Raw genomic sequence first — 13,474 nt, 5'->3', positions numbered from 1 at the left:
ACCCTCTGAACACAGTTTCCCCCAGGGTCCAGTTTGATCCTGACCCTCTGAACACAGCATCCCCCAGGGTCCTGTTTGACACTGACCCTCTGTGAAAGCAGTATTCCCCAGGGTCCAGTCTGAAACCTCTCCCTTGCTCTCTCTCCTTTGCACTCTCACTCCACCCAACACTCACCTTATTCTGGGATTTGCTGCTCTTTTTAGAAACTGATGTCAGTCTCCCAAAATCTCAGAGCATCTTGCCGTGAACATCATAAAGCAGTATGTGTGACACTAATTTACTGTTTAATGTCAGGGAACTCCAAGTACTTTTTGGCTTTAATTTCCAACCTTGGATTTTGGTTAAAAGACTTGGTAATGTTTAGCGAGCTGAGCTGGAGGGTTTTCCATTTCAGGGCAGCCTTTATGGCAAATTAGCACCATGTGGCTTAAACTCCACCTTGTCTCTTTTGGATTTACAGCAGGAGCAGGCCATTAACTTGGTGGTGACATTGGTGGCAGCCCAGAGATGGCTGATTCCAGGGATAGAGGGACTGTTTTATTCGAAAAGGTTGTGTAAGTTGGGCCTATACTCATTGGAATTTAAAAGATTGAGAGGTAACCTCATTGAAACAAGATTTGTCGGGGGCTTGACAGGGTAGATGTGGAAAAACTTTTTCCCCTTGTGGGAGAACCTAGGACCAGAGGGCATCATCTCAGAATAACAGTCACCCTTTTGAGACAAAGATCAGGAAGAATTTCATCTCTCAGAGGACAGAGAAATTTGTCAAATTCTTTACTACAGAGGGTTGTCGTGGCTGGGTCATTATGTATTCTGCAGGGTTTGACAGAATCAAGGGTTATGGGGTAAACATAAGGAAGTAGAGGTGAGGATTATCAGATCAGCCATGATCTCAATGAAAGATGATACACTGACTCAATGGGATGGATGACCCAGAATCTTAGAATCATAGAGTACAGAAGAGGCCATTCAGCCCATTGAGTCTGTACCACCAATAATATACTGCCACCCACACTAGTCCCACTTTCCCACTCTAGGTACATATCTTCCTTCTCCTCCAAAGCCTAATGGCCTTAAGGTATTATGGGCAATGCAATCTGCACTAATCCTTGGAGAACGCTAGCTAATTAGATCGATAGCCCGAGATATTTGCCTCATCACCGTGCAATTCTTTCTATTTGCAATTGGATATCTGCTCACTATTTGATTGATAATATATGAGTCTGCTCCCATTAACACTTCAGACCATACGTTCAGATTTCAACAATTTGCAGAATTGTTTTCTTTTGACATGCCTCCTCTGAGCTTGTCTTGACAGCTACTCAGCTACTTTAAATCTGAGTGCCGTGGAAACATGGACTCCTTACTTATCCAATCAAAAGCTATTTGAATGTTTTTTTTCCTGTGAGGAGCACCATGAACTCACAAGCAGAAACTGGGGATCAAGGGGACAGTATTTCAAAGCAGCGCTGTCAGTGACTTGGGTCTGGACAATTACCTGGTGCATGGATAGGGTTGGGATGGAGATATGGTTTGGAGAATTAGAGTCATAGATTCGTACAGCACAGAAACAGACCAGTTGGTCCAACTCTTCCATGCCAATCAGACATCCCAATCTGACCTGATCCCATTTGCCAGCATTTGGCCCATATCTCTACTACCCTCTGTGTGAAAAAGTTACCCCTCAGGTCGTTATTAAATCTTTCCTTTCTCATCGTAAAACTACATCATTTAGTTTTAAACTTCCCAAAGCTGGGAAAAAAGACCTAGGCTATTCACCTTATCTATGTCCCTCATAATTATATAAACCTCTATGATATCACCCCTCAGTCTCTGACACTCCAGGGAAAAAAAGCACCAACCTATTCAGCCTCTCCCTATTACTCAAACCCTCCAGTCCCAGCAACAATCTTGCAAATCTTTTCTGCACCCTATCACCTCTTCAAAAAACTTCAGCAAGTCAGTTAGACATGATTTTCCTTTAACAAGTTAATGTTGGGTCTTCCAATTTAAGCCACATTGTTCATGCAATTATTAATCCTAGCTAGAATAATTGTTTCTAGAATTTTCCCCATGGCTGAAGTTAAACTGTTGAATTTGGAGAAAGGAACCTGATGTGGGGCTATCCCCATTTGCCTGTGGAGGGAGCAGCTGCTTGTGGTCTTGGGGTATTGGGATGAAGCAATACACAGACCTGTGATGGCATTTGCCTCCTCCCCAGAAATACCCTGACCTCAGTGCAATGGAAAAGACCTGAGAAAACCCCCAGCCAGTGTTCAATCACAAAAGCAAGTTAAATCCCAGCCGGTCAACCACAATAACATTTTGAAGATGCCAACCTTAAGTTGGTTACTTGCCCATTGCCCTGCCTTAATCAAACCCAGAAGTCTCTGGATTGGAAATGTTGGAATATTTCCCTATTTAACACCAACACCCAGCCCAAACACCAAACATGTCCAACTTCACTCAATTGCCCCAATTAAAACACACCCCACAGCAGCTATATCTCTTACTTACATATCAAAGTCAACACAGTTCACTGAAGTAGTCCCATTATTGATAAACTATGAATCGACATTTTTTTTTCTCATTAATTAGACTGATTCGGGAGAAGTTCACAGAAGTATGTCATCTCCTGTTTCTCCATGTGGCAGACGGATCTGGCAACAACAACAAAACTGCCTATTTTTAAAGACCGGTACTTGATTAGTTTAGAATGGTTACCCCAAAGTAGATAAGCCCTATTTTAAAATCTAGTTACCAGGGAACATCGGAAAGTGAGTTATTCGCATTGTGAAAATCACATTTATATAAACAGTTATTGGTGTGAAGCTCTGCCTGTCTTCAGACAATGCTTTCAGTCCATAGTGCATAGAAAGGGATCCATGTCAAGGTACATGTGTTATTGTTGTCACTGGTCTGTGGAGTAAGACGTCTTCTAATCTCTGAGTCACATATTGATACCCTAGATAAGCACTTGGATGGAAGGAAGTGTGAAGTTTGCCGATAGGAGTGACTGGAGACCCAAGAGAATTCAACTTTCTGAAAACATGAAAATTGTGACAATCACATAACCAAGACTTGACTTAATGTAAAAGTACAGACGTGAGCAAAAGTAACAGGGTTGGGCTATGTACAATTTATTGTGACAGCACCAACTTCTGAGTTGTATTCTGTGAAATGAGTTAAAATTCAAAATTACAAGTAAAGTCATCTGTCTTGACAAGTATAGTCAGAAGGGTTGTCACATCATTTGGAGAAAGCATTTGCCGACTTAAATAAAGCCCGTCTCACAGCTACCAGAGGCTGTGAATATAACATTTCAATTTCTGGAAAGAAGAAACACTTACATTTACATGGTATTTTTCACAACATCAGACAACCACAAAGCACTAATGAAATTCAAGTGTATTTCCTGGAATAGAAAAGGAAAGTAGTACATAGCTAGGTCACACAAACAGCAATGTGTCAATATCTGAATAATCCATTGATTAATGAATATTAGCCTGGACAATCACTCACTATTCAAAATAGTGTCCTGCAATCTTTGTCATCCACCTGAGACAGAAGATGGGGCCTTAACTCAATGTCTCAATTTTAAAACAATATCTTTCCAAGTAAAGCTCTCCCCCTGCATTGCTCTGAAGTTTCAGCTAGAACTTTTGTCCTCACGTCTCTGGGAAGGATATAAATCCATAATCTTTTGACAGATATGGAAGTGCTACCAGTGTAACACAACTTTCAACTGTTAGAGGCAATAGACAAATCTTTATCCTAGATGCTCCCTAGAAACACTTACAGCTAAGAGCGTTAGGCATCCTGTTAAACGCTGAATGAAGACAATTTCAAAAGGACATGATGTCACGTGAGGCTTTTGGCAATTCTTCAGACAACCATCACACAAATGATGAACTGGGAACCAAGCCACTGACTTTCATGGGGCAGGGACAGCTTGAAAGCCAACTGGCAAAGTTGCTGCTGAGAAGTAAATAAAACAAATAAAGCTTAAGAAAAACCAAAAGCTTAAGGTTACTTTTAGAATGGTATTGATGAGACCAGCATAGGCTGATTTGAGTTCCAACAAAGGGTCATGAAGCCGAAATATTATCTTTGCTTCCCTTTCCCTGCCAATACTGCCTGACCTTCTGCTTATTTCCAATGCCTGTTTTCGCAATATTTTGCTTCAGCCTACTCTTTGATCCAATTCAATGTTGACAGGCTCAGTGGAGCATATTCACCTCGTTAACTGGTGTAGGGGTACATTTTTTTAATGGCTCATGGGATGAAGGTGTTGCTGGCAAGTCCAGCATTATTGTTCACTTCTAATTGCCCTTCAGAAGGAAGTGGTAAGCTGCCTTCTTCACCTTGAACACACTACAAAGGAAGAACAGGCCCTTCAGCCCACCATGTCTGTACCAGACACGATGCCAATCTAATCTAATCCCATTTGCCTGCCCATGCTTTCTTACCTCTCTATTACCTGCCTGTTCATTAGTTTGTCAAAATATCTCTTAAATGTTGCTGTTGTTTCTGCTTATGGTACCTCCCCTGGCAGTGTGTTCCACCCTCTGTGTGAAAAAGCTGCCCCACACATTTCCTTTAAACTTTCCTCCTCTCACATTCAACCTATGCCCCTAGTATTCGACATTTCCATCCTGGGAAAGAGATATTGGCTATCCACACTATCCATGCCTCTCGTTATTTTATATTATGTCAGTCCTCAGCCTCTGACGTTCTAAAGAAAACAATCCAAGCTTGTCCGACCTCTCCTTTTAGCTAATACACCCCAATCCGATAACTTCCTGGTAAACCTTGTTTGCACCCTCTTCAAAGCTTCCACATCCTTCCTACAGTGTGGCAACCAGAAATGAACACCACGAAACTGCAAATGTGGCCTAAATGAAGGTTAATACAGCTGCACCATGACTTGCCAACTTTTATACCCAATGCCCTGACCGATGCAGGCAAGCATGCCGTATGCCTTCTTTACCACCTTATCAACTTGTTCTGCCACTTTCAGCAAGCTATGGAGCTACACCCCAAGATCCCTCTGTGTATCAATGTTCCTAAAGGTCCTGTCAATTACTGTATACTTTCCTCGAGTATTTGACTTCCCAAAATGCATCGCCTCACATTGTCCAGATTAAACTCCATCTGCCACTTCTCCACCCAACTTTCCAACTGATCTATATTCGGTTCAATCCTTTTAACAGCCTTACTTACTACTGACAGCTCCACCAATTTTCATGTTGTCTGTAAACTTACTAGTCAGACCACCTACATTTTCATCCAAATCATTTATATATAAATTACAAACACCAGAGGTCCCAGCATTGATCCTTGTGGAACATCACTGGTCACAGATGTCCCATCAGAAAAACACCTTTCCAAACTACCCTCTGTCTTCTATGACCAAGCCAATTTTATACCCAACCTACCAACTCATTATTGATCCCATGTGATTTAATCTTCTGAACCAGCCTACCATGAGGAACCTTGTCAAATGCTTTAGTAAAATCCATGTAGTCAATAAAAACCAAAAGAACTGTGGATGCTGTAAATCAGGAACAAAAACAAAGTTGCTGGAAAAGCTCAGCAGGTCTGGCAGCATCTATGAATGAGAAAGCAGAGTTAACATTTCAGGTCCGGTGACCCTTCCTCAGAACTGATGGTGGCTGGGAAAACATCAGTTTATATGCAGAATTTTCTGGCTTCTGACCTGCTGTTGCAACCATAGCATTTATATTGTGAGTTCAGTTTGATTTCTAGTCAATGGTAACCCCCAGGGCATAGTGGGGGATTCAGTGATGTAATGCCGTTGAACATCAGGTGGCACTGATTAGACTCTCTTTTATTGGAAATGGTCATTGTTGGCACCTGCATACTGAAAAATGTACCTGCCACCTGTCAGCCCAAGCTTGGACATTATCCAGGTCTTGTTGCATTTGAACATGGACTGCTTCAGTACTTGAGGAGTCGTGAATGGTGCTGAACATTACACAATCATTGGGGAACATCCCCACTTCTGACCTTATGATGGAGGAAGGTCATTGATGAAGTCGCTGAAGATTGGATGCTATTCTGAGCAACTCCTACAGTGATGTGCTAAGGTTCAGATGATTGACTTCCACCAGCCACAACCACCTTTCTCTGATTCCAGCTGACAGAGACATTTCCCTGATTTCCATCGACTCCTGTCCTGCCCAAGTCACATGCTGCCTTGATGTCAAGGGTGGTCACCCTGCCCTCCAGAGTTCAGCTCGTTTCTCCATGTTTGGAGGAATGCTGTAATGAAATCAGGGCTGAATGTGCCTGGCAAAACACAAGCCCCACATTACTAAACAGGTTATTGCTCGAGAAGTGTTACTTCATAGGTCTGTCAATGACTGCTTTTATTACTTTGCTGATGATCAAGACTTGACTGATAGGGCACTCAGATTTGTCTTGCTTTATTTGTGTGTACAGGACATAAAGTGGGCAATTTTCCACATTGTTGGGTAGATGCCAACATTGCAACTGCACTGAAACAGCTTGACTAGGAGTGCAGCTTGGTCTATAGCATACATCTTCAGTACTATTACAAGAATATTATCAGGGATCAAAGTCTTTGAGCATCCTTCACCTGTTGCTTGATATCACATGGAGTGAATTCAACGCTGAAGACTGGTATCTTTGATGCTGGAGGAGGCTGAGATGGATCATCCACTCAACATTTCTGGCTGAAGATGGATGCAAATAATTCAGCCTTATCTTTTGCACTGATACTGGGCCCTTTCCTCATTGAGGATGGGGATATTTGTGGAGCCTCCTCCTCCAGTGAGTTGTTTAATTGTCCACCACCATTCACCACTGGATGTGTCAGGACTGCAGAGCTTAGATCTGATCCATCGGTTGTGGGATCGCTTAGCTCTGTCTATCACTTGCTGCTTTCGCTGTTTGGTGTGCAAGTAGTCCTGTTTGGTGGCTTCACCAGGTTGATACCTCATCTTCAGGTATGCCTGGTGCTGCTCCTGGCATGCCCTCCTGCACTCTCCATTGAACCAGGGTTGATCCCCTGGCTTGATGGTAATGGTTGAGTGGGGGATATGCAGGGCCATGAGGTTACAGATTGTGCTGGAATACAATTCTGCTGCTGTTGATGGCCCACAGCACCTCATGGATGCCCAGTCTTGAGTTGCTAGATCTGTTTGAAGTCTGTCCCATTTAGCTCAGAGATAATGCCACACAACATGATTGAGAGTAACCTCACTGTGAACATGGGACATAGTCTCTACAAGGACTGTGTTGTGGTCACTCTTTCTAATACTGTTATGGATAGATGCATTTTTGACAGGTAGATCAGTAGGTTTTTCTATCTTGATAGTTCCCCCACTAGCTGCAAACCCAGCCTAGCAGTAATATCCTTTTACATGCACTCAGCTTGGTCTGTTGTGGTGTTACAGAGTCACTTTTGGTTATGGATATTGAAATTTCTCATCCAGAATCCATTCTAGCCGCCCTCAGTGCTTCCTCCAAGTGGTACTAAACAAAGAAACATAGAGAAGAACTTATTCATTAACTGAATAGGGGTTTGGGGCATAGAATGTGCTAAGCAGCAAGAGGTTTTCTTAGAGATAGTAAGAACTGCTGATGCTGGAGTCAGAAATAACACAGTGTGGGGCTAGAGGAACACAGCAGGCCAGGCAGCATCAGAGGAACAGGAAAGCTGATGTTTTGGTTTGGGACTTGACCTGATGCTATAACACTTCATGGAGTCTGGTATCAATGTTGAGGCCTCTTAGAGCAATTCCCATCTGGAGTATATATCGCTCTGCCACCACCTGTACTGGGCCTGTCCTACCGATTGGACAGGACATATCCAGGGATGGTGATGGATATCTGGAACATTGTCTGTAAGGTATGCATCCATGAGTATGACCGTGTAAGTTTGCTGCTTGACTAGTCTGTGAGACAGCTCTCCTGATTTTGGCACAAGCATCCAGTTTATTAGTTTTCTACTGAAGTTGAGTGAAGTCAGTGAGATTTTTTTTCATTTGTATACTCTTATCCATCTCTAAAATAAAGCTGTTTTAAATAAACATTTCACTAAGATGCTGATTAGTTTGCTTATGTCAGGTATGGAAAGATACAAGGCAGAGAATATACAAAGGACACTATATCCTGTTGTTCACCTAATGTAATAAGCTGATGTCTAAATACTTCTCCCACATTTAGTTTTAGTTAAAACTTATGGAATGGACTCTTTAAAAATCTTACTGGAATCTTTGCTGGAATGAGGTCTAGTCTCTATTTTATAGATTTTGGCTTCTTACAGAGTAGGTATCACAGAATTTCTAACCAACTTTTTATTTAATTGTTAGTGTAAGTTAATAAATTGTTGATTTGCAATCTGTAGGCAAACAAATTCAAAGATAACTAATCAGCATCTCAATTGCTACCAGCCTAGCGTTTCTGAAAATTTGCTGAAGATCTCATGGTTTTAAAATTTCAGAGCTAAAGGTAAATCCTTGCCTAGGAAAATGATTTGAAATATTCGGCGTGTCCCAAATTGCTTCATGTCTGATGAACTTTTCTCTAAGGGCATTCTATCATTCTGTACACATGTTAGCTGTTGTGCCTTTATTGTGGACATCTCAACAGCAAATGGCTGCAAACTTTTTTACTCGTGTTGAACTCTATAGATATCCAAACAATGCGAGGTTGTTAACTTGAATAGACAGATGGGTTTGCAGCTTAACATCTCATCCAACAGGGAGAATTGCCATTTTCTCAGCAATGAAGTGTCGACTGAGATTATGTGCTTAAAAAGTTTCAAGCTGCCATGCCTGCTGTCCTGCCACTGATCTTCAAAATCTTCATCCATCTGCCGATCCTATCTTCCTGCTGCCTCTCACCAATCTCCATTGTATTGTAGCATCGGGCTCGATAACTATTTAATTCTGCTTTTTTCAATCCAACAGCAAACAATCCACCCTCAGTCATAGAGTTTCAGGATGCACATGAAGCTTGTTTGTTCACTTACTCAGAAATATGAACTTAATGGTCAACTTTATTATCATGATTTCAAACTTTGAGAAAATAAATTTACGGAGCTTAGTCAGATATTACATCAATTATATTTGGCAACAGACCTCCTTATATTCATTTTCAATGAAATTGTCAGGTCTGAGATGGCATGCATTGCAATAATAACCCAGGTATAATTTATTCAATAATTTAATATATTATGTTTCATGTTCTAAACTTTGTTAAAACCTTCATTAACCACCTTCTTCCTCAACTATAAAGCTTAGATCTGTCTTTTCTTTCAGGTTCTGCCCTCTTCTTATCCACTGTCATTTGCACTCTGAAAAATCAACAATGATTGACCCACCTGTCCTTACAATTTATAATTCTACCTCCCTCCCTTCCTTCTCAAAAGTCCTTGAATACATTTTACCTTCCACATAAATGCTTATATTTCAAAGAAATCAATGTTTGAATTCCTTCAATCAAGTTTTGCCACGTTACCAAAATTACTCTCATCAAACAAATACGATACTTCCTCTGTGGCTGTGACAAAGAGAACTATCCTTCCTCGTCTTTCTCAACCTCTCTGAAACCTTTGATGCAGTTGTGTACACTATGGTTTCTCATTCAACAGATTCCCACTGTCATCCAGCCCAGATCTGTAATCCTCTGGTTCCATTTTTGTCTATTTGCTTCCTCCTTCCACTCAAGGGCTATATTCCTGGACAGTTCTGATCACTCATCTGCCCCTTTGCAACATTATTCCAAAATACTGCATTCATATTTATGAGTTCTGATCTAGCTTGATCTCATCACCACCACCCTGAACACCTACAATATCTATAATTTGTCAGATTATTTGTCCAATATCCAATACTGGATGTGTAGAAACTGCCTCTAATTAAATATTGAAAAGATTGAAACCATCATTTTCAGTCTGCACTACAAACACCATTCTTGATGTATAGACTCAAGCTGCCCTTTGGCAGCGAGTTGAGTTTGAGCTAGACTGTTTACAAACTAGGTGCCATGTTTGACTTGAAATTTAACTTCTTACCCCATATCCACACCATTACTGTCACTACTTATTTCAATTTCTGCTCATCTGTTGCTGAAATCTGCATCCACGCCTGAGTTAAAATGCCTGGGACATTGGGAACAGCTCTGGGTATGGTGGAACCATTACAAGCAGGATAGGTTACGTTCGGGGTGAACCAATGTCCTTGAGGACTTGGGTTGTTGTTTACTATTGCTGTTGGGGAGGGTTTAAACTAGAATGGCAGGGAGTTGGGTACCTGAGCAGGGTGACAGAGGAGGGAGAAACAAGGATAAAAACAAAAGATAAAAAGGCTTGAAGCAAAAATAAAAGGGAACAAAAACAAGGACAAAAAATAAGTGGGGCCATAATGCAAAATAGAGACACGCTGGTCAAAAATAACCACTTAACTATTCTAATCCTACTTTCCAGGCCTGCCCCAAACCAGTTATACATGCTGATGGATAATTAACTAACTCACTGGAGAAGGAAACTACAGGCCAATCAGTCTAAATATTGGAAGCAATTCTGAGGGACAGAATTAATCTGTATTTGGAAAGGTAAGGATTAATCAAGAACAGTCAGCATGGTTTTGTTAAGGTGAGGTCATGGCTGACCAACTTGATTGAATTTTTTGAAGAAGTAACAAGTTATGCGGATGAGGACAATGCATTCAGATTTGGACATCAGCAAGGTTTTTGATAAGGTCTCACGTGGTAGATCGATTGTGAAGACAAGATCCCATGGAACCCAAGGAAATTTTGCTGTTTGGATCCACAATTGGCTGAGTGGCAGAAGCAAAAGGTTGAGGGACCTTTTTTGACTGGGGTCTGTGTCCAGTGGTGCCCCTCAGGAGTCAGTGTTAGGGGCCTTGATGTTTGTGGTTTATATAAATGACTTAGACTTGAATGTAGGAGGGTTGATTAGTAAGTTCACAGATGATATGAAAATAGGTGGGGTGGTAAATAATAAGCATGATAACCTTAATTTACAGGAGGATAGAGACTTTTGATTTCATTTATTATCATCACATGTACCTAAGTACAGTGAAAAGTTTTGTTTTGCATACAGTACAGGTAGATCATAGCAAACAAGGACATACAGGGTTCAGGGTTTGAGTGAAGATTTATAGCTTGGGTGCTGGTTGTAGATGTTGGTGTGTTCGCTGAGCTGGGAGGTTTGATAGCAGACGTTTTGTCTCCTTACTAAGTGACATCCTCAGTGCTGTGGAGCCTCCTGTGAAGCACTGTTGTCTTGGCCAGTTCGAATTTATATGGTCTGGCTTTTGCTGCTTCCGGGAGGTGCCGATTCTGGCTGTGCATTGTAATGGTGAATATATCAGGTCTAATTCAATGTGTTCAAACAATGTCTGCTATCAAACGTCCCAGCTTGGCAAACACACCAACATCTAGATCATAGGGTGATTGAACAGAGTGAGGCTCACAAGGCCACAGCTGCACAGGAGGTACACAAAAGCAGGATTAATGTTAGTTTTGAAATTAGAGAGGTCCATTCAGCAGTCTAATAACAACGGGGAAGAAGCTGTTCTTGAATTTGTTGGTACCTGTGTTCAAACCTTAGTATCTTCTGCCCGACAGAAAAGGTTGGAAAATCGTATTACGGGGATGGGAGGGGTCTTTTATGATGTTGGCTGCCTTTCCATGGCAATGAGAAGTGTAGATGAAGTCCATGGATCGGAAGTTGTCATGCGTGGTGATCTGAGCTGCGTTCACAACTTTCTGTAGTTACTTACTGTCCTGGGCAGAGCAGTTGCTGTACCAGGCCATGATGCACCTGCATAGAATGCTTTCTATGGTGTATCTGTAAAAGTTGGTGAGGGTCCTTATGGACATGCTGGATTTCCTTAGACTCCTGAGGAAGAAAACGCATTATTGTGCCTTCTTGATGATCGCATCCACGCGGGAAGCCCAGGACAAGTTGTCAGTTATCATCACTCTTAGGAACTTGATGCTCTTGACTCTCTTCACCTCAGCTCCATTGTTGTAAAAGTAAATGATCAGCTTTTTAGTTTTGCTAATGTTGAGGGAGAGGATGTTATCTTTACACCATGACATGAAACATTCTATCTCCTTCCTGTATTCTGACTCGCCCTTGTTTCACATCAATGGTGGTGTCATCAACAATTTTTAGATGGGGTTTGAATGAAATTTGGCCACACAAACATGAGAATACAAGCAGTACAGTAGGGGAATAAGTATGAATCCTTCCAGGACACCAGTGTTAAGGATTTTCGTGAAGGAGGTAAAGTTACCTATCCTCACTGATTGTGGTCTGTGGGCCAGGAAGCTGAGGATCCAGTTGCAGAGGGCGGAGCTGAGACCTAGGTCTTGGATTTTGGAGATTAGTTTGCTAGTTTGGAGATAGACTGGTCAGATGGACTGATCAGTGAGAAATAGACTTCAATCCAGATAAGTGTAAGGTAATGCACTTGGGCAGAACAAACAAGACAAGGGAATCCATGACGTATGTAAGGTCCAGGAGAATCACCTACAATTGAAGGGACTTTGGTGCGCATATATACTGGTCTCTTAAAGTTCTGGGCCAGGGACATTAAGTGGTCAAGAAGACCTAGGGGATATTTGCCTTTATTAATCAAAGCATAAAGTTTATGAACTGGGAGATGATGCTAGAACTGTGTAAATTGTTGTTCAGGCCACAGCTAGTGTATTGTGTGCAGCTCTGGAATCCACATTATTGAAGAGACGTGATAGCACTGGAGAGGGTCCAGAGGAAATTTACCAGGATGCTAAATAAAATCCGAAAGAACTGCAGCTGCTGTAAATCAGGAACAAAAGGTTCTAAGTTCTTAGGACCCTTCCTAAGTTCTGAGGAAGGGTCACAGTACCCTAAGCGTTAACTTTGATTTTTTTCTTCACAGATGCTGCCAGTCCTGCTGAGCTTTTCCAGCAACTTCTGTTTTTTTTTTAACCAGGATGCTGTCTGGGCTGGAAAGTTTCAGTATGAATAAAGATTGGATAGACTGGTTGTTCTCCTCGGAGCACAGGAGATTGAGAGGGGACATTGAGATGCATAAAATTATGAAGGGCATAGACAAAGTAGACAGGAAGAAACTCTTCCCCTGCGGGAGCGATCAATGGCCAGGGGCATAGATTTAAGGTAAGGGGCAGGAGGTTTAGAGGGGGATGTGAGGAAAACCTTTTTCACACAGAGGGTGATAGGAATCTTGGACTTACTGCCTGTAAGAGTGGGAGAGACAGAGCCCTCATAACAGTGAAGAAGTTTTTAGATGTGCACTAACAATATCAATGCATAAAGGCCAAGGGCCAAGTGCTGGAAAATGGGATTAGAATAGTTAGAGAGAGTAGGAACTGCAGATGCTGGAGAATCTGAGATAACAAGGTGTAGAGCTGGATGAACACAGCAGGCCAAGCAGCATCCTGCTCCTC

General features: G+C 41.8%; 1 long non-coding RNA gene across 1 annotated transcript in view; it reads right to left on the bottom strand.

The window, feature by feature from the left end:
- The window catches only part of LOC125484668, a 28,318-nt gene extending 25,671 nt beyond the window's left edge, over positions 1 to 2,647 (bottom strand). The window contains exon 1 of the long non-coding RNA XR_007263481.1: positions 2,519 to 2,647. This is a non-coding gene — a long non-coding RNA (uncharacterized LOC125484668). The remainder of the gene's footprint in view (positions 1 to 2,518) is intronic.
- Positions 2,648 to 13,474: the final 10,827 nt, after the last annotated feature.

Source organism: Rhincodon typus, chromosome 13 (assembly GCF_021869965.1).
Source record: "Rhincodon typus isolate 14 chromosome 13, sRhiTyp1.1, whole genome shotgun sequence".
Taxonomy (NCBI): domain Eukaryota; kingdom Metazoa; phylum Chordata; class Chondrichthyes; order Orectolobiformes; family Rhincodontidae; genus Rhincodon; species Rhincodon typus.
This window is presented reverse-complemented; position numbering and strand designations above follow the sequence as displayed.